This window comes from Myotis yumanensis, unplaced genomic scaffold (genome assembly GCF_028538775.1).
Source record: "Myotis yumanensis isolate MYYU_CA2020_CCGP unplaced genomic scaffold, mMyoYum1.0.hap1 SCAF_14, whole genome shotgun sequence".
Taxonomy (NCBI): domain Eukaryota; kingdom Metazoa; phylum Chordata; class Mammalia; order Chiroptera; family Vespertilionidae; genus Myotis; species Myotis yumanensis.
In genome coordinates this window covers 47,757,433-47,777,043 of record NW_027223765.1, presented here as the reverse complement: position 1 = coordinate 47,777,043, position 19,611 = coordinate 47,757,433, and the positions used below count along the sequence as shown (strand labels likewise).

The 19,611-nt window shown below is 44.3% G+C and overlaps 1 protein-coding gene and 1 pseudogene across 3 annotated transcripts in view; one reads left to right on the top strand and one right to left on the bottom strand.

Annotated features, from left to right (window-relative positions):
- PTPRG (protein tyrosine phosphatase receptor type G) overlaps positions 1-19,611 on the bottom strand; it is a 675,258-nt gene that overhangs the window by 560,101 nt on the left and 95,546 nt on the right. The window lies entirely within an intron of this gene.
- Positions 4,480-19,130, top strand: LOC138992572 (coiled-coil domain-containing protein 86 pseudogene; annotated as a pseudogene).

Sequence of the window (19,611 nt, the reverse complement as noted above, 5' to 3'; positions counted from 1 at the left end):
ATGGAGGCACGACTTTCTCGCCGCTGTGTTGTCTCCAGGGAACTGCAAACCAGTGTGCAACTGGGAGGCCACGTGATGTTCCGCCTGCTGGTACCACGGAGCCGCCTGGGCCACCGATGAAGCTACACGTTTCTGAATGTTACCAATAGAGCAACACATTCTAATCACAGCCCCAAGATGATAATCACGTAATTTCTACTTGGTGCATAAAGGCTATTATTAAATGCCTAGACTCAAATGGGAAGTCTCCAGTATAACTAAATTTACCGTGTTTTTAAAATGTGGCTTTCCTTGCTCTCCTCCTAATGCCAAACTGTAGCCTCAAATCTTTCTCCCATGTTTTTCCTGAAGGCCTCCAAAATTGAAGGGAGGGTGAAGTTCATCCAGAGAGGGCTCCGGCTCCCACAGCCCCACAGGAGAGAACTAAATATACCCCACGGGAGAAGGGAACACTGTGTCCTGTGCGGAGGAAAACAATTCAAAGGGGTTTCCAGTTTGGTTTGGCTCCCGAAACCAGGGTTTTAGAAAAGGCCACAAATTCAAAAGTACTCCTGAGACAGCCAAATAACCCAAGGATACAGGCGCTGTTCGTGCCATTTGCAAGGGAGAATTTGGATATTTGGTTAACCAAATAGCATGGGAACCACACATTTCCTAAAAGGGAAAAAAACACATCCTTGACTTGGAATTGAAAATTACAGTTCCGAGGAGAATTGACTACTAATTCCAGGCCAAACCCTAGCAACAGCTGTCACCACTGCTTCATTTACATGTAACCCATTCGGAAACTGTCCTGGGCCTGAGTGACCGAGGCCATTCCCATTCTGCCCCGGCCTTACCCGGGGCTCCAGGATGGAGCCGCTGTCCATCAGCACAGCTGTCCGCAGCCACTGTGCTGATCTTTACAGCCTGACTTTCGCAATGCAGACTGCGAAGAGCAATTCAACTTTATGGAATATAAAACCACATCCATGGCTCCCTAATGACTCACTCTTCAGTCCAGGTGTGACATCCCTGTAATTAGTCAGCCCGACTCCTCGAGCTTTGTTATACCTAAAACCAAGTCCATTTATCTGTCATAGAGGAGCTATTCGTGCCACATGGAAAATTTAGTAAGAAGGACAGAGAGAAAAGTTTTCCACTCGAAGACAATTTGGCTAATAGATCACATATGTTCAGCTTGGCCTTCCTGTTGCCTTTTTCGGGTTTTCAGTTTTATTACCCTGGGGCATTTGCACCAAACAGAATCTTCTTCTTTGCTTAGAAATTCACCCACCCCTGCTGTTTAGTCCTCATTGAGTCATAATCCTCCGTTTGTGACATCACAATTAGCCACTTGTGGTGATGATTACAATGTCATGAACAAAGGATTATGAGAGGGCGTTGGAAACGAAACAGCAGGAACACTGACTGCAGGGCAGGAAGTTCCTCTTCTCAACTCCCCTGCCCAGCCATCAGGAATTGGAGCGTGGGAACAGGTAGGTGGGGGAGGTGCTCTCCAATGGGGAGAAAGAGACCTTTGGGTGGGAAACTAAGAGAACTCCACCGGCAGTTTTACCTGATTTCACAAAACATTGACTAGCTACGTTTTTTCTCAACAGCCCACTTTTATTTTTAAAATATATACATATATATTTTGAATAGTACAAAGATTCCTATTTATCCTTCACCCATACCCATCACTGGCAACAGCTAGCTGCATGTGCTGTATGATTCTCTAGGTACATATTTTTTCCTCGACCACCTGAGAGAAAGTTGCAGACATCATGCCCCTTTAAGCTCCTTAAGATCAAGGACATTCTCTTACCTACCTATTGGACAAGGATCAAATTCAGGAAACTTAACGTTGCTATAACATAATCTAACTTACAGTCTATATTCAAATTACACCAATTACCCCCCGAATTTCTGTCATTTGTTTCCATTACTTGTTTGCTTTACAATAATCAAGAAAACAAAGGCAATATATTTTTTTCAACTCTCTTCAATGGTCAACAAAATTACTACTCCAAAATTCAAGATTTTTAAAAATTTAAATCCAGAGTAAGAAAAATCGTAACGGCCGTCATTTATTTGGTGCTTACTATGTTTTCATCAAGCTTCTTACATGACTCATCTCATTCAAGCCTCATAAAAACTCCATGGAGTGTGAGTCCCCTTCATCCACATTTTCTAAAAAAAAAAAGGCGTGAAAACCCGTCCCCGGACAATGACGCATTGAAAATGACGTCAAAGGGAAACACCCCCCGCCAGACTTCTCCCCATGACAATGCTTCTTCTAAGGACCCTGAGTCCAGCTGGTGCTGGCAGGCAGTCTACCACGAATAGACTACCAATATCCAGTCAACCTTCAGGACAAACAGAAAACAGATCAATACTCCCCGTGTGTGCCGAGGCACCTGAGAATGCAGATCACAGGGCCACGGCGGAACGTAGCCCTTCAGCTTTGGATCACTGCAGAATATTCCAACACATGCCTTGTCCCCTGAACAAGTTTTAGGCTTGGCAGTACAGTGGGCAGCTTCCTGGCGTTATTAACTGCCTATTTAACAGATCCAGGAATGCCATTTATCCTAAACACAGAGGGGAGGTTTTAAAAGCAAGAAAAGCAGCTTTTCACGGCCTAAAAGCTTTCCTGGTGGGATGGACCTTAAATCGCCTATTTCACAGAGACGGAAGTGGCTGAGGGAAGCTTGGCCGTCATTACTTTTTTTAGGAGAATGTAAACCTGACTCAAAACCAAAGCCATTCGTCTAAACTGGTGATGGAAGGGAACGAAATTCATGACCTAAAAGCCAGGGCCACATTTGGAAGTAATTCCTATTCCACTCGTTCCCCATTAAACACATTCCATGTTGCACTAGACACGTCATGTACAGATTTCCATTACCCACCAAGCTACACAGGGTAGACACCGAATTTCTATTGCATCCTCTATCCCTGCCCAGCAACCTGGATGGGAACAGCCAGAGGAAAAGTTTGCTCAGCAATGCATCCCCCCAGCCCATACTTGAGGCTCGTATCTCCATGTCTACCCTTTTTTCCCTCATCACCTGTAGTTTAGAAAAATAAAGAGAATAGAGAAATTCCTTCAAATATAGCCAGCAGATCACCCACATGTTTTACTCCCACATACTCATTCTAAAGCCAACCAACATTTTTAAATTGGAACATTCGGCTAAAAATCCCTATTCCTGGCTTCTCTTAAGACTCACTTCTGGCAACTGTGGGTGCACATTCACCCACGGCATTGCTGGTGGATCAGAGAACCAGCCACCCTCTGAGACCAGGGCCCGCCCATCCCCACACCTCCGCCCTCCCTGCCTCACTCACTGCTGTGTGTCCTCAGAACAAACCGTCTAACACGGGCCTTTCTGCGAGTGCAGGGGGCACCGTGAATCATACATTAGGACAAAGGGCATTAGCGGGACGTATGGGTACCAGCCTTGGCTTCAGCTTCAAATCTCTGCAGGTACGTCTTTGTTCTTTTCTAGCCCAACCGCTTTGGTTGGCTGTGTTCATCGGTTTTGCCTTGGGATTGAGGGGCTGGGAAATTTCAATGTCTAATTAGTAAATTGCTTAAGGGGACAATCAAAATCGAGAAAGAGAAAATGTTCAAGGAGCGGGCATTTAAGGGAAAGTAGGACAAGTTGAGGAGGACAAGGTGTCAGGGATTTTACTTCTCCTGGGGGTCACCCCTACTTCCCACTGGAGGTGTTATTAGCGGGCATGAACGAGGAGACCTTGAGACCACACTGTCAAGGTTTTCCAAGGGTTGACCGGAGGCACTGCGGCCTGGCTGGTGGTGGAGGGAATCGATGGTACTTCTTCAGGAAAACAATGCCCGTTCCTCTGAACTGAGCAACTAACTATTCAGACACCTCGCGTGCATCCTCTCCTCCTGGTGCGCGGTCACGATCTGCTTTTAAAATGAGCCCAATGTGCCGCTGGGCTCGTTGCCAAATGTGGCAGCCATTAGTTTGAAAACAGTATGAAAGGCTCAAGCTTCGGAGTCACATCATCAAAATCAATTCATCTACCATTTGGGACTTTGCACCTCTATCCACACCCGAGGCAGCCGCTTTCCAAAAGCTCCCGTTTGGCTGTGGCACAGTCTCGCCGCGTCCCATCGGCCTCCCAATCCCATGGGGCTGGGGCGCTAGCGAACACAGTCTCCTTCTTAGTCCAGTCAACTGAACTTAGGGATAATTGTCTTAAGAAAAAAAAAAAAAATTTTAAACCACTATTCCAGAAAAGTGTAAAGGATGTATTCATTACAGAGATCCTTATTGAGGGGTGGGCATTCAAAGGCACCCCAAAATATAGGGATGGGGATGCAGCCTGGGAAAGTCTATTAGGTATGACATTGACTTCTGGAGAACAAAAAGAAAGTTGCAGTCAACCAACCAACAGAAAGTGGGCATGTCTGGGGTTATTCGTAGTTATCAACACGGGACATGGTGATAACAGGACCGTGAAATGGCGCAGGTAATCCTGTTCTCGCAACGCGGATGCCAAGCTGAGAAGCCTGGAAGCCAGGAAGCTCGCTTCGGGTTCTCGGCCAGGTCAGTTTTATCAGGGAGGTGACCACCTTCTCTGGCGATGCTCCAAGCTGGAGAGACCAAGATGCAGACCCAGGGAAAGGCTACACTGGACTGCACTTCTTTCTAAAGGAGAAGGGACATACCATCGGGTTGTGCCTGACAAGTCCAACCCCTCCTGCCCCTCCCTGCTCTTGACACTCCCTCCAGGTTTTCAGTCCATATTATTTGTAAAGACTAGGCCTCTAAGCAGACGATTTAAAACACAAGTGGACTATTGCTTCCCCAGGCCACACATAAATATCCACCCCTTCCTTCATTTTTGAAAACTGACCAGGCTACCTCTTTTACGTATTCCAAATGGTTTCCTCAGTTGCTGGGGGAAGGGGGGGGGGGGGGGGGGAGGAGTAGTGTCTTTCAAAAACATAATCACTTACATCCATCATCCATGCCCCTTTAGCTTGGGCAGCACATCCGCACCCAGGCCTTGACTTGCTCCTGAGACTACAACTAGGAGCTGACAGAGGTGAGCCCTGGATCCCAGCCACAGCCCCTCCTTACCACCTGGGGGCACCACCGTCTAAGGATGATGAAGCATCTAAAACTACTAGGCATAGGGCTCTCTGCTCAGGCTCCGCACAGAGCACGTTGTGTTTCCTTCCAAACAGGTGTTTATACCTCTGGGTATCAAGTTTCCCAAACAGTTTTCATAAACTGTGACTCATGAGCAAGAGCTGTACAGACGCTACCTCTCAAAACTCCGCCAGTCCCTTCCCGACCTTCCTGGCCAGGCCTGGTCATCACGAACACTCTTCATAACCGGCTCATGCTCGAGGTGTTCCACGTCAAAGGGGCTGCCAGCTTCCAAAAATTTCTAACTTAAAAAATATATCAAATAAGCAAGCCACCCCACCGCTCTGGAACCCTGCACACTGGGAACTGGGTTTATTCCCAGATCAAAGTAAGACGGACTGAAAATGGAAAGTTGGTAAAATTTACCCCCTGAGGCATGGTCATCTTCTCAAGTCTTTTAGACACATAACGGGCAGATTTTAATCACAATCACAGGCCTATATCTAGGGATTTCCATTTGCATATATTATAATTAATAAGTGAATACACAATCACCAAAAACTCACCACTGATCCTTTGTGATCTTGATCCAAGTTACTCAATGGGTTGACGATGGTGTCCAAAAATCTGAAGCCAGCAGTGGGACTTTCACTGAGCTGGTGACTTTATCTCTCTAGGCCTCATTCCTTCACTCGTAAAGCGGGAAGAATAATAGAATCTCTCTGTATGTTGCTGTAAGGATTCAATCAAATAAAGTAGGTACCAGGTCTATTACAGAACCTGCCCCATACTTCACTCACAAGAGGAGGTGGTGGGCATTAAATGTATTCTTACTCAAATTAACTTGAGGCTCAGAGAACGGATGATCCTCCTCACTCAGGATTCTCAATCTAATGAACTGTGGATGCAGGTAAGAAAGAAAGTGTTGATCATGTTCACAGTTACCCAGTTTCTAGTGAGTCTGCCCTTTACCAGGGAAAGGCCTAGAACAGCCCCCAGCTGAGGAATGGGAATCAGCAGCTTGTGATGAATAAACAACACAAAGATGACAGAACACACATGAACTACTCAACCTTCAGTACAATACATATGTGTCCATAAGAGCAAATGCAATTATGTCACAAGTTACACTATATCAGTGCACTAAGACTTCTAGCAATAAAAATTATTCAGTGGATTAAAGAGTGTGTGTGTGTGTGTGTGTGTGTATGTGTAAGATTCATTGAATTACAATGCTGCATTCAGAGAACACACTGATTGTACTTTCATAACTTTTCTAATTAAAGATTTCTGGCTCTCATCTCTTCCGTTATAATTCAAGATTCCTTGTTGAATCATTACAGAAGTAAAAAATTTAAATGACAAAGACCTAGAAAGACAACCAAACAAGTTTGCATCCATTTGCAAAAATGGTCTAAAATACTGAGCAGAGGTATTCAATAATAGGGTCTTGGTTATTTATGGCCATGCTATAAATTATGGTCCAGGCTACAATGGCACTAGATGTGACTCCTAAGAATGATTACATGGATGTTGATCCGGAGAACTGAGAAGATATTTATGGACTAACTGACACATATGTAAACTTTTTATTAAGGAAAATTAAAAATTTATGCAAAACTAAGAGTATCGTGAATCTTCATGTATCCATGACCCAGCAGAAACTTTCAAACTTTTTTATTTTTATTTTTGTTAATCTTCACCTGGGGATATTTTTCCATTGATTTTTAGAGAGAGTAGAAAAGAGGGGGAGAGACAGAGAGAAACATCCATGTGAGACACATCGATTGGTTGCCTCCCACATGCACCCTTGACCAGGGCTGGGATCAAGCCCGAACCAGTACGTGCCCTTTACTGGAATCGAACACGGGCTGACGCTCTATCCCCTGAGTCCACTGAGCCAAACCAGGTAGGGCGAAACTTTCAAAAATTTAAGACTAAATCTTGTTTCAGCTAAAATACTAGCCATAAGCTCACCTCTCCCCCCTTCAATTATCTGGAACCAATAACAGACACTGTATCAATCATGATATTCTATTATGTGGGGGGGGAAGGTACTACAAGACTGCCTATAAGGCAGAATCCTGTTCATGAAAAAAATATATATGCATATTAGGAAAAAGCCTATACACCGAAAGGTAGCAGTAATGTCTGTAGGTGATGAGAATACAGGGGTGCATTTCCAGCTGACGTGTTTTTAATCAAAGATCTCAACAATGAACCAGCCATACATTATTTGCATTATAAAGACAAATGAGGGAGTGGGGAGGATGAAGGGGGTAAAGGAGGTCAAACATAGTAACAGAAGAAAACTAGACTTGGGTGGTGAGCACACACAGATGTCAGACATAGTGATGTACACCTGAAATCTATATCATGTTATTAATCAAGTTAACCCTTTTCGGTCCAACCTCAAGGCTGACTCGACAGACCAGGCGCTAGGAGCAGATACAATGTCGAGCAATAAGAACATTAAAAAGTTCAACATTCAATCCCATCAATTAATTTGGACCAGACTGTTTGAATTCCAAAAATAACATTGGACGGCAAAGGGTTAATGTGAGAAATGAACACAGCTTTTATGGAATATTCTTTTTAAAAACACACACACAAAAAAAAAAAACAAACAAACTCAAACTCACCCTGTCCTTAAGAATATTTTAGTATAAAAATGAAACAATCTCAAGTCATTTTTACTAATATTCAAATTTATTGCTAAACCTTATTTTTCTGTTTTCTATATTTTCCTAAACTTTGTCATTCTAGGCTAGACTCCCACCCCCACACAAAAAAAATTTATCCAAGTCAACAATGTAAAGGTATAAAAGGAAAAAAATTATAAGCACGCACATATGCACACATAGACACGTACGTGCGAAGTAAACTTTATATAAAGAACACTACTTGCTATACATCACACGCCAGTTTTTACTACAAAAGAAATAGTTATTCAAAAATGTTAAGAGTTGATGCAAATTTCTAGGGCAACAGTGCTGAGTGACAGACATCTGCGGTAGGGTAATGCTAGGCTGCTTCTTGCTTTGTTGATTCAACAATCAGCACTGAATGTCTTCTGTTCTAATTTATTTTAACTTCTGCTTAATTAAATGCATAAAAGAACTAATGTGTTGGATTTGGGGATTTAAAATGACTTTCACCCAGCTGTTTTTAAATGCACTAAGAAATTTCTTGAATATAATTGTTCTTTTAGAGGCAAAAAAGCAGACTGTAACCATGACATTCACACAGAGGGGAATTATCACCTAGTGACACTATCTGACAATTTATAAACATTAATTCCCATCCAGTGTTCAAAGGCATTCCAGAACTTCTCCAGCTACCTCCTAAGGTGATAGAAAAATTGCAAAAAAAGGGCCCTGGCTGGTGTTTCTCAGTGGTTGGAGCGTCAGCACATGCACGGAATGGTTGGCAGGTTAGGTTCCTGGTCAAGGGCACTTACCTGGTTGCAAGTTCGATCCCCGGCCCTGGGGGCCCTGGTCAGGGTGGGTGCAGGAAGCAGCCAATCAATGTGTCTCCTTCATGTCCTGTTTCTCTCTCTTTCTCTCTCCCCTTCCCTTCCTCCCTTCCTCTCTCTCTCTCTAAAAAAAAAAAGGAAAAAATATCCTCCAGTGAGGATTAACAACAACAAAAACTGCAAAAAGGAAAGGTCAAAATGAAATTATTTTAAATTCATTTTCAACAAATTCAACAAACAGGTGCTCAATAACATTTGCTACATCAAACTAAAGCAAGCACTTCAAAATAACTTTTTGGAGAACTGAGGACTCTTTTCCTCCTACCTTCCTTTAAAAAAAAATAGGGCATTTATAGAGTTCCTTATGGCTCTAACTATGTTAGGTGATAGCAAAATTCAGAAACGATGGTTGAGCATCGATCCAGGAACCAGGAGGACATGGTTCCATACCCGGTCTGGGCACATGCGCAGGTTGCAGGCTTGATCCCCAGTAGGGGGCATGCAGGAGGCAGCTGATCCATGATTCTCTCTCATCATTGACTGCTTCACTCTCTTTCCCTCTATCTTCCACTCTCTGAAATCAATAAAAACATTTGAAAAAAACAACACAACACTAATGAGCCCAGCCAGTGTGGCTCAGTGGATTAAAACATTGTCCCATGCACCAAGAGGTTGCTGGTTCGATTCCCGGTCAGGGCACATGCCTGGGTTGCAGGCTTGATCCCCAATAGGGGAAGCTCATCTATATTTCTACCTTCTCTCCCTCTCCCTTCCTCTCTTTCTCTAAAAAAAAATCAATAAAAACATATTTTTTAAAAAAAATACTAATGAGAAGGTCTTTCCTACAGTTCTAGTTAATTACTTCTCAAAGAACTAAGTAATAATTTTCAAATGACAGCACAGACTGGACCATGACAAATTCCTGCATGCTATGAAAATTTGTACGAGGGCAAATGAATGCAGTGGGGCTCCGAGAGATCTTAAACACAATGCCTCCCATGGCCAGTTCCCTTCTGGGAGGTTTTGTTTCATGTCGCAGAGGTTAATGAGTTAGTGGGTCTCCTCTAGGTCTAGCTTTGGAGCCTGACCATATGGGAAGCAGAGATAAACAAGTAAAAAGATGTGGCGCTGATCAACAGTGGGGCAGATAATGCTATTCCGAGCACAGATGACAAGTCTGCAATGTTCCGTCATATAATTTAAATAAATATTACAAAATGGACTCCTACCAGGCAAGGAGCTCTTTAAGAATAACCTGGGTATGTCTGAAAGGCACGGTGACATTTTAAGAGCCCTAGAAACTAGTTAATTCTCTAACATCTTTAGATGATCCCTCCCAGCCTGTCAACCCCTTCCTGTATCTTCCCAGGATTTTGAACATTAGCCACACTGACCTACAGACTAAATCCCAATGCAACTCAATTCATTCAGATTCAAGTGACCAAAAAAATGTTAACTATTACAGAGAATTTCCTGTATACCATGCTGAGTGGTGATCTTTTCAACACCTTCCCAAGGGGCTATTATAGATGAAGCTGGTATTTATCCCCATCGAAGAGACAAAGAGACTGCTGTGGTCTAAATGTTTGGTACCCCCCCCCCAAATTCTTATGTTGAAATCCTAACCTTTAAGGTGATGATATTGGGAGATGGACCTTGGGAGATGATTAAGTCACGAGGATGGGGCCCTCAAGATTGGGATAAGTGCCCTTATAAAAAAAGACCCCACAGAGCTAACTCGTCCCTTCCACCATATGAGAAGACAAGAAGGCACCACCTATGAACCAGAAAATGGCCCTCACCAAACACCAAGTCTGCCAGCACTTGGATCTTAAGACTCCCTAGCCTCCAGACCTATGAAATATAAAATTATCAGCCACCTAGTTTATGGTATTTTTGTTAATAGCAGCCTGAAAGGACTAAAACAAGAGACTAAAACTGAAAGGGGTTGAATAAAGTTGTCCAAGGTCAAAAAGCCAGTAAGCCAGGGTTCAAACATAAGTCTAGGTCAGCTGGACTCCCTTATCAAGCTACCTCTTCCCCAAAAGGAGCAGCCCCACCTCACTGACAGCACACCTTCTAGCCTGGGGGACCGCCAGTCCCACCTGCCACCTCCTTGCTGCCCAACTACCCTCCACAATGCCAGGATATGCACAGTCCCTTCTCAACCTGTGCCAGTCTGTCTCCAGTGCAACTGATTTTTTTGTGGCAGGGGAGAACACATGCCTCAAAGAGCAATGTGTGCCCTTCAGAATGTTAAGATAAGCCTGAGTGATGTGGTTCCAAGCAGGGAATTCCTTGCTTCAAAGAAGCAAAAAGCAAAACTTTCATTCATTCAGCAATATATTGTAGGCACTGGGGTCCCACTGTACACTAACACTATATCTGAAATAGCCACCGAACTGTAATTAACTGTATTGATAAGTCTGTGAAGAGCAGAAAGGAAGGACAGGAGTAGCCATGGTGTGACTATGCTGTGAGTATGCTCGGTGTTCCTTCTAGCTTCACTCAGACCAACATCCTGGCACGCCACATCGTTTGGAATTGGTCCTGCCAAGCCAATGCTGGGTCTCAATAAGTAGGTCATACCATCTCAAGCCTAAGCCACAAAAGTCATCCACCCACCCCACAGGAAATGAGGCACTGCAAAATCTCAGCCTGAAACAAATACTTCTGCTCATACTTTCTGTTTTCATCTACAAAAGCCCAGTCCACTCTCAACCTAACATCAACATTTGCAATAACCAGTCCCAGAGGGTGCAGGTATCCTTCACTCACGAGTACCTAGAAGAAGGTATCGATATTAAAAATGCAATGCATGAATGAATGTTAAGTGAAGTTATTTGGAAGTTTATGGAATTATTATTCCTTTTATTTCCCTACCTTTCTGGACCACACATGTGGGTGAGAATGGCCTTATGCAGGGGTGGGCAGATAGTAAACATTTTAGACTTGGCTGGCAACCAGTCAACTGTTGCAACCACTCAACTCTGCCATTGTATCAAGAAAACAGCCATAGACAGTAAGTCAACAAACAGCATGGCTGTGCTCAAAAAAACTTATGTACAAAAGTAGGCAGCAGGCCAGATGTTTGCCCATGGGCTCTAGTTTGCCAACCGCTGGTACTGGTCTTCAGGATCAGGTCTTAGAATCTGCAGAAATGAAGTTAGAGACAAGTAGTAGACCAGACAAGCACTCATTAGCTGGGTAATTCTAGGCAAGTTACTTAACTTTCCACTCCAGTGTCCTGTCTATAACATGCTGAGGGAGATGTGGGCATGACAGAACCTACTGCACAATACTGCTCTGAGGAGCAAGTGAATTACAATGGGAACAGTAGCTGGCACATACTAAGTACCATAAAGTTTATAGTAAATATTATTTTTAATAGGACTAATATCATTATCCCAGATCCAGTACCAATATACATATTTTTATTTCTAGTATACTTATGTCAGAGATGCCAGACATTCTAGGAAAAATCATAAAGACGTTTTCTCTTCATCCCTTCATCAATGTCTTTGCATGTTAGAAACCAATTTTTATTTAATGAGATTTATAGAAGTTAAAATGTCAAATCAAATACATAATCTATGCAATCAAATGTAGCTTGTTGAAGACCCATTTAAGTGTTGAGCTTATTTATAAGAACCTTTTGTGGTTCTCTTAGGATCCGAGTCCTTTTATGACTGGAGTCACAGGACACCATTTCTGCTCTTGTTTTCCATGTCCAACCTAAAGCGATTAATGCTGATTTAAGGCAACATGAAGGAGCAGATGGCTGAGCCTAAGTTTCAAAAACGCCATTTTAATCATCAATGAATGAGAAAGAAAAGGGAGGGAAAGTCACTACCATCATATAATTTATTAGATAACAGAGATCATATTAAATTGAAGTCATTCATTCCAAGTACTGCTCCACTCCATTTCTGACCAAAGGAGAAACCTGATGCCAGGCTTCATCAAGTACCTTTCTATCATGGCCAGGGGCAAATTTGGAGACATACTCGGTGTCACAAGTAGGGGGTGCGGGGGTGCTATTGGCATCTAGGGATAGAGATCAGCAGTGTTGCTAAACATCCCACAATGAGCAGGACAGTCCCCACAACAAAGAACTGCCCAGACCCGAAGAGCAATAGCGCCGAGATGGAGAAACCCTGCCTTAGACTCAGAGAAACGCAGTAACAGTAAAGCCACCTGGCAGGTCCATCGTGTTTCTCATTTCGTTTCGCCTTCAAACAAGTCTCTAAAGCTGCATTTCCTCTGTCCAGTGACAGACGACAAAAAAGATGGCACAGGGCCTTAAAGAACTGAACACAATCTCGTCGGGTTTAACACACAAGCTTCCCAGAAGTGGAAATTATTTGGCAAATGAAGACTGGTAGGTTTAACTTAAAGAAAATAAGATATCCATGTCTCTGAGCTGCTATCAAAAGAGAGGCCCGTCTCCGTCGGCCCCGCAGTAATTCAGACAGATAGCAGGAGAGGCGAAATCTCATCACCCGCGCACCCGCGAGGAGCCTCCCGCTCCCTGGGCAGCAGCGCCCTTGATCTTGACCAGCCAGCAGAAGAGGAGCGGGCTTTTATCGAGCACCTGGGAGTTTATTACACTAGGCAGCGCTTTCTCCTTTATAGGATTTTCTGCCCAAACTACAGCCACCAGCACTCTGGAGAGGTTAACATCATTCTTTATTTACCCAGTTAACACTCACAGGCACCTGTCTCTGGTTCCCAGTGTAATTAGCCATTTTCTTTAGCCAAAAAAAAAAAAAAAAAGGGAAGGCTTAAAGAGCTAGACTTCAGTTCTTTCCAATGTAATCTTTTTTCTTTTTTGAATTACATTTATCGAGGTAATACTGGTTAATAAGATCACATAGGTTTGAAGTGTACACCTCTATGATACATGATCTGTACATTACATTGTGTCCAGCACCCACCGTCAAATCATAATCTAATTTTATTTCATTTTCAGGACTTCTCAAATTCACATACACAATTCCCACTAAAAGAGCTTCATCTGCACACTTCATTTTTTGAAAAATAAAGTCCTTAATATGTGAAAGTATATACAGGCAAGCATTTCAGAAGGCCAGACAGTTTATTTCTCAGCTCTTCTAGGTCTCAGGTTCTGAAAGGTGCACAGGTGGGAGCTCACGTGGTCAAGATTGCCCCAACCTCCCACACAAGATCTCCCTTCCCCAGAATCTCATCCCCCAACAACAGCACAGCGATTCAAAAACAGAACCTGACATTAACTATGACCTCCCTCAAGACAGTCTCCGTTCAAACAGGAGTCATATTAATAGTAGCACTAAAATTTATCAGAAAACTCCATTTGTGGAACACAAAAACAGGGTATGTCCAATTGGTTAAAGTTCATATTACCCTTCAGACAGAAAACTCCTACTCAGTATCTCCCCATAATGCCCCGGTTGAGCCCCAAACTATCATTCATAAGTATTATTTACAACACAAAGGGAGAATTGTGTTTCATGAATATCCAGATTTCCACCAGGTCCCTTTATTAAAACAATCTCAGTGAAAACAAAAATACTCTGAAACCGTCTTGGACTGAAGATTTCAAGACAAGAAGGGATGAGCATCAGTGTCTAGGGCTCTGCCACCCACCACCTTATAAGCGAGTCCCAGGAATGCGGCTTCCTTCTGGGTAACTAGGACTCACAACTGCAACAGCGCCCTCTTGGACAGGAGAGAGGTGTGACATCAGCTTGACAATAAGGAGCCTGTAGAGTGGGAACTTGGAGAAAATCCATTTAATATGGATGATCCAGAAATGAAGCCCAATCCAACAGTTCACTTTCTGAATTCATCACTGGCAATTTAGAAACTGAACTACCCAGACCAATTCTGCCAAAACACAAAGTACAACATGAACAAAACTTCACGTTTATTCTCTAACCAACACAATCAGAAGCAAATCTAAGGATTTTGAGAAATACATGCCCACCTCGGATAGGCCAGACAATCTAGCATGTGCTTTAAACATTCTACTTCCAAGCTTTACGGTAACCTTGTAATATAAGGGTTATTTATCCCCATTATACAGAGCAGGATACTGTGGCTCAAAATCACATGATGATGTTCATTCACTGACTCAACCAGTATCTACTCAGAACCGTTCATGTCCCACGACACCAGGCATTCAGAAGTGAATGACAGACACATCTTGGCCTTTGTAGAGGTTACAGTCTTAAAGTGGCAAAGTTGGATTTCAAATCCAAAGCTGAGTGGAATTCCAATGTCTTTGCTCTTCCCAATCAATGGCTTTGAAAAATAAGTAAATGAGTCACATCGAAAGTTACTCAACTTGGAGATGAATCAGAAGCAATTCTCTGTATTCTACATCTTCAGCACCTACAGTCCTCCAAGATGAGAAGAAATCAGATCTTCAGGAGAACTCAGGTTTATTAACTACAAGTCTAGACCCAGAAAATAAGTTTAAAGGTGGTTTCTATTGGTTGGTCTGCTAACGGATCTAGTTAACAGGTGAGCAACACAGAAGTTTGAAAAGCATACTTGATGAGGCATGAGGCCTAGTACTAATTCAAATTTAAATTATATTTGAAAAGAAACAATAAGAGATTGGGTTTTCTGACGCACAGTGTCCCTAAATCATTATTCTCTTTTCCACAATAACATTTCAAAACTATCTCATAGATGCTTGGTATTAATGTGTCCAGGGCTGCATTCTTTATATGAGAATGTTGATATCTATGCAAAAATGAATATCTATCTACTTACTCTCTACAAAGAAAAAAAACTAGGTGATTTACAAACAAATAAACAAAGTCCTTTATCCACTGCAAAATAAAGAGAGTAGAATTTATTTACAAAAGTGAAACAAACTTATTATTTAATTTCTGGTGTTTCTGATATTTATAGCATGATAAAATGTCTCAGGCTAGAAAGTCATTCACCAAAGATGCCATAATTCTAAGAAATAGTCAGTTGCATAAATGCTTACATATTTTAAACTGCCTCAGGCAGCCAGATAAATAAGATATACACAAGCACAAGAAAGAGCATACAGAACTAGGGGAGAAATAACATATTCACCAAAGTCAAGATTTGCTACTCCTCCATCAAAAATAACTTCTCTTTTATATATATATATATATATATATATATATATATATATATATATACACACACACACACACACAAAGCCCAGTCAGAGTGGCTCAGTTAGTTGGAGTGTCTTTCCATGCAACAAAAGGTTGCCAGTTCGATTCCCAGTCAGGGCACATACCTGCGTCTGGGTTAGATCCCCAGCTGGGCATGTACAGAAGGTAACTGGTCAATGTTTCTTTCTCTCTTTCTCCCTCTCCCTCACCCTCTCTCTAAGCATGTCCTTGGGTGAGGATTTCTCTCTCTCTCTTCCTCACTCCCCTCCTCCCTTGAAACCAATAAATTAAAAAAGAAGCATACACAGCACCATCAAACCATCTTTCTATCCGATGAAGCACAATGCAATCTCCCTCAAGAACTACTGAAAATTGAACTAGAAAATACTCAACTAAGCAGCACTGTTTAGACTTGCACAATCATAGCCTTTGTTGATGAAAGAAAACATACATTTTATATGCCTATACGAAGCCCCGAGAACATCTATTCAAACCGACAGTTGTGGAGCTAAAAAAATAAATAATAAAACAGCCAGCATCCTGTCTTTGATGTTCATCAGGCCGTGGCTCAGGAACCAGAAAAGCAGGGATCAGCAGGTCTCTCAGGCTGCAGGAGCCCCAGGTGCCCCTGCCAGGCACTGGGCACTGTCAGAGAAAGGGGACCAGGGAACAGGGCAGAGGCAGGAGAAAGCACAGCAGAGCTCATGCTCCTGAGTACAGGGCTGTCAGCAGCCAATTCCCAAAGACACCCCCCAAAGCCAGCCACGGACCAAATGTTTAATTCCTCGTGTGAAAAGGACTCAGAAGTTAAGTGCCACAGGCACAGTGGGCAGAATCCAGGATGTCTAAAACACATCTACTGGGTTCCTACTCAGAGATCTTTTCTTGGAAGCAGCAAAGAAATATGGTCCAAGGAGCAAAAGATAATGACCACGAGCCTCTAGCAAATTTCTTCTTTCATTCTGCAAACATTTCATCTCTTAGGTGCTGGGTGCTGGGATAAAACAGTGACAAAAAAAAAAAAATCAAATTCCTGACTCTCAAAGAATTAGTGTGCTAGATTGGGAAATAAAAAGAAATAAAAACATATCATCATAAGAGATACAAGGAAAACAATATTTGAAAGCTCTCTTGTGATGAGGGTGATGCAGAGGGAATAGAAACCAGGGTAGCTCAGGTTGACATCTGACCCCTATTTTAGAGATGGAGAAATACATTTAAATTTCCATCCAACTTTGCCAACGTCACGCGTAAGAGTTAACATCAGGGCTAGTATGTGAACCCCAGCTACTTGGCTGTAGGGCCAACCCAAGCTCTTGATTATGATGGCGTATCGCCACCCCTAATCCCGGGGCCTGCTCCTGAGGCCTCACCTACTCCCTCTCGTGGGACCCCGTCTTGTCAGGGGCAAATGGATTCCAGGCACTGATACCTGCTTGGTCCAGGCTGGAACGCTCCTGTTCTGAAGCCCCTGAAAGTTAGGTCCTCTCTCCATCCCACTGGAGAGCCTGGAACGCCCGTATTTCCCAAACATCCTATCCATGGGGCACTCTGTCCGTGGATGGGCACGCAGTGCGCGTGCCCAGCAAAGCCCAGTAACCGCTGTGTAAGTGCACACTCACCAGCAGCAGCAAGGCCAGGCCACGTGGACCCCAGCTGCTCAGCAGTCACTTTTCAACAAGCAAAGTACATGCATCTTCCCAGCTGATGCCGGTTATCAATCAACTTAAAGACAAAGACTCACGGCCCTCTCAGTAGCCAGGCGAACTGATTTTCAAAGGGAAAGTCCAAATGCTCTTTGTGAATAACTGCCTGAAAGCCTGCCGTGGTCATTTCATTTTTAATCAACTGAGTTCATTTTGAGCTAGGAAGCTGGAGGGGTGGGACACAGCACATACAGGAAACACTAGAGAAACACTAACAAAATAAGGCAAAGACATACGCAATGAGTTCGCTGCAAGCGTGAATGACAATGTAAGCTCCACGAGGCCAGGGATCTGTTTTGCTCACCGTTCTATCCTCAGTGAGCAGAGGTGCCGAGAATATACTAGGTTGTGAATAGTATTTGGGGAATAAATAAAAATTGTTTACAGCAGCAAAAAAGTAAAACAAATTAAAGGCTTTGAGACCAGAAAGCAAAGATCAAGAAACTAAGGAAAACTAAGGAAAAATGAGATGGAGATCCCTCAACAAATTAAAAACTACAGCTGCCATATGACCCAGCAATTCCACTTGTGGGGATTTCTCTGGAGAAAACAAAAGCACTAATTTGAAAAGGAATATGCCCCTCTATGTGCACTGCAGCATTACTAGGAATAGCCAAGATAGGAAGCAACCTGGGTGTCAATCAATAGACAAAGGGATAAAGATGGGGTGCATATATGCAATGGAACATCTTTCAGCAACAAAAAAGAAATCTTGAGGCTGGGCCATGGGCACACCGCTGAGGCCCAGCCCGGGGCCGTAAGGCCTAAAGCCTGCGCCCACCAGAGCTCCACCTCAATTTTGCCCCCAGACGAGCCCTTGTGGAGTTCCAATCGAACCCAGAACAAAGGAGGGAGCCTGGCCTGGAGTCTCCCCCCCCCCTCCCCACTCCCCATGTCAGCCAGAGACATGCCAGGGATCACCCAGTCTAGGGCAGGGGGCAAGTCTGGGGTCCCCCAGAAGGACTCTGGAGCCAGGCCTAAGGGTTCCCCCAGGAGTCTCCAGGAAGACAGCCAGAGTCAAGTCATGAATTTCCCCTCCGCGCCCCCAATGTCAGCCAAAGCCAAGTGGGGACTCACCAAAGTCCTCCAGAGACAGAAGAACCCAATGCAGAGTTGGCCCAGAGTATAGGGAGGCACTGGTGGGGGGTCCCTCCGACATCAGCTGCAGTGGGGCCCAGGATCCCCAGAGCCTTACCCCAGTCAGCAAGCGCAGATCCGGAGCCCAGGACCGGAGCCCTCAACACTGCAGGAGCTGACACCTGTCACCTGGCTCCCCCTGGTCAGCATGAGCCCAGCATGAGCCCAGCAAGCCACCTCCTGCCCTGATGCCCGGGTGTGGAGACTGATGGCCTTTGGCCAAAAAAGCGAAAAGGATCTTCATTCAGCCTTGGCCCAGCGCCCGAGAAGTTGGAGAAGGTGAAGCTCCTATAATCCCGAAGGGAAAGCCCAAATCAGCAGGTGTGGAAGGCCCGCCCCAAGAAGAGGTTCTCCCAGATGGTTCAGGACAAGCCCCTGCGCACATCCTGGCAGCGGAAGACGAGGGAACAGGGCCGGCAGAGAGGAAGCTGGCCAAGGCCTGTGCCGGCACCTGGAGGAGGAGAGGCGCAGGCAGGAGGGACAGTGCAGAGCCGGGAACCTGAAACGCCGGCAGGAGAACAGGAACGATCACAAGCAGAGAGAGTGCAAGTGACCCAAATCCAAGCTCTAGCTGACACCCGGCCCTGCTGCGAATCGCTCCAGAGGTGGCCAAGGTCTGAGGTCAGGACAGACCAGAGGCCACCTGGAGCCGGCCACCAAGTGCAACGCAGCACCTCGGACCCGGCACTCCCACTCTGGCTCCAAAACAGGGACCCACTCTGGGTGGGGATGTGAGCCTTTGCGGGCTCTTAGGTGGGTCCTTGTGAGACAGAGGCTCAGAGGAGCCTGGGCCTGGCAGAGATTAGGGGCTCCAGGCAGAGAAAAGGTTCAACTCCCTCCTCTCTCTTTCTCCCTCCTTCTCCAAGTGCCTTCAAACCAAGGAGGGTCAATTCTTCTGGTTCCTCAGGGAGCTGGTAACTGAAGGGTGACCCCCAAATGTATCTGTTCTATCTCAAGGTCCTGGATCCATCCCAGACCAGGAGGAATCCAGCTCCCCATACCCTCCGTAAAAGGCTGCACTGGGTACCTCTGAC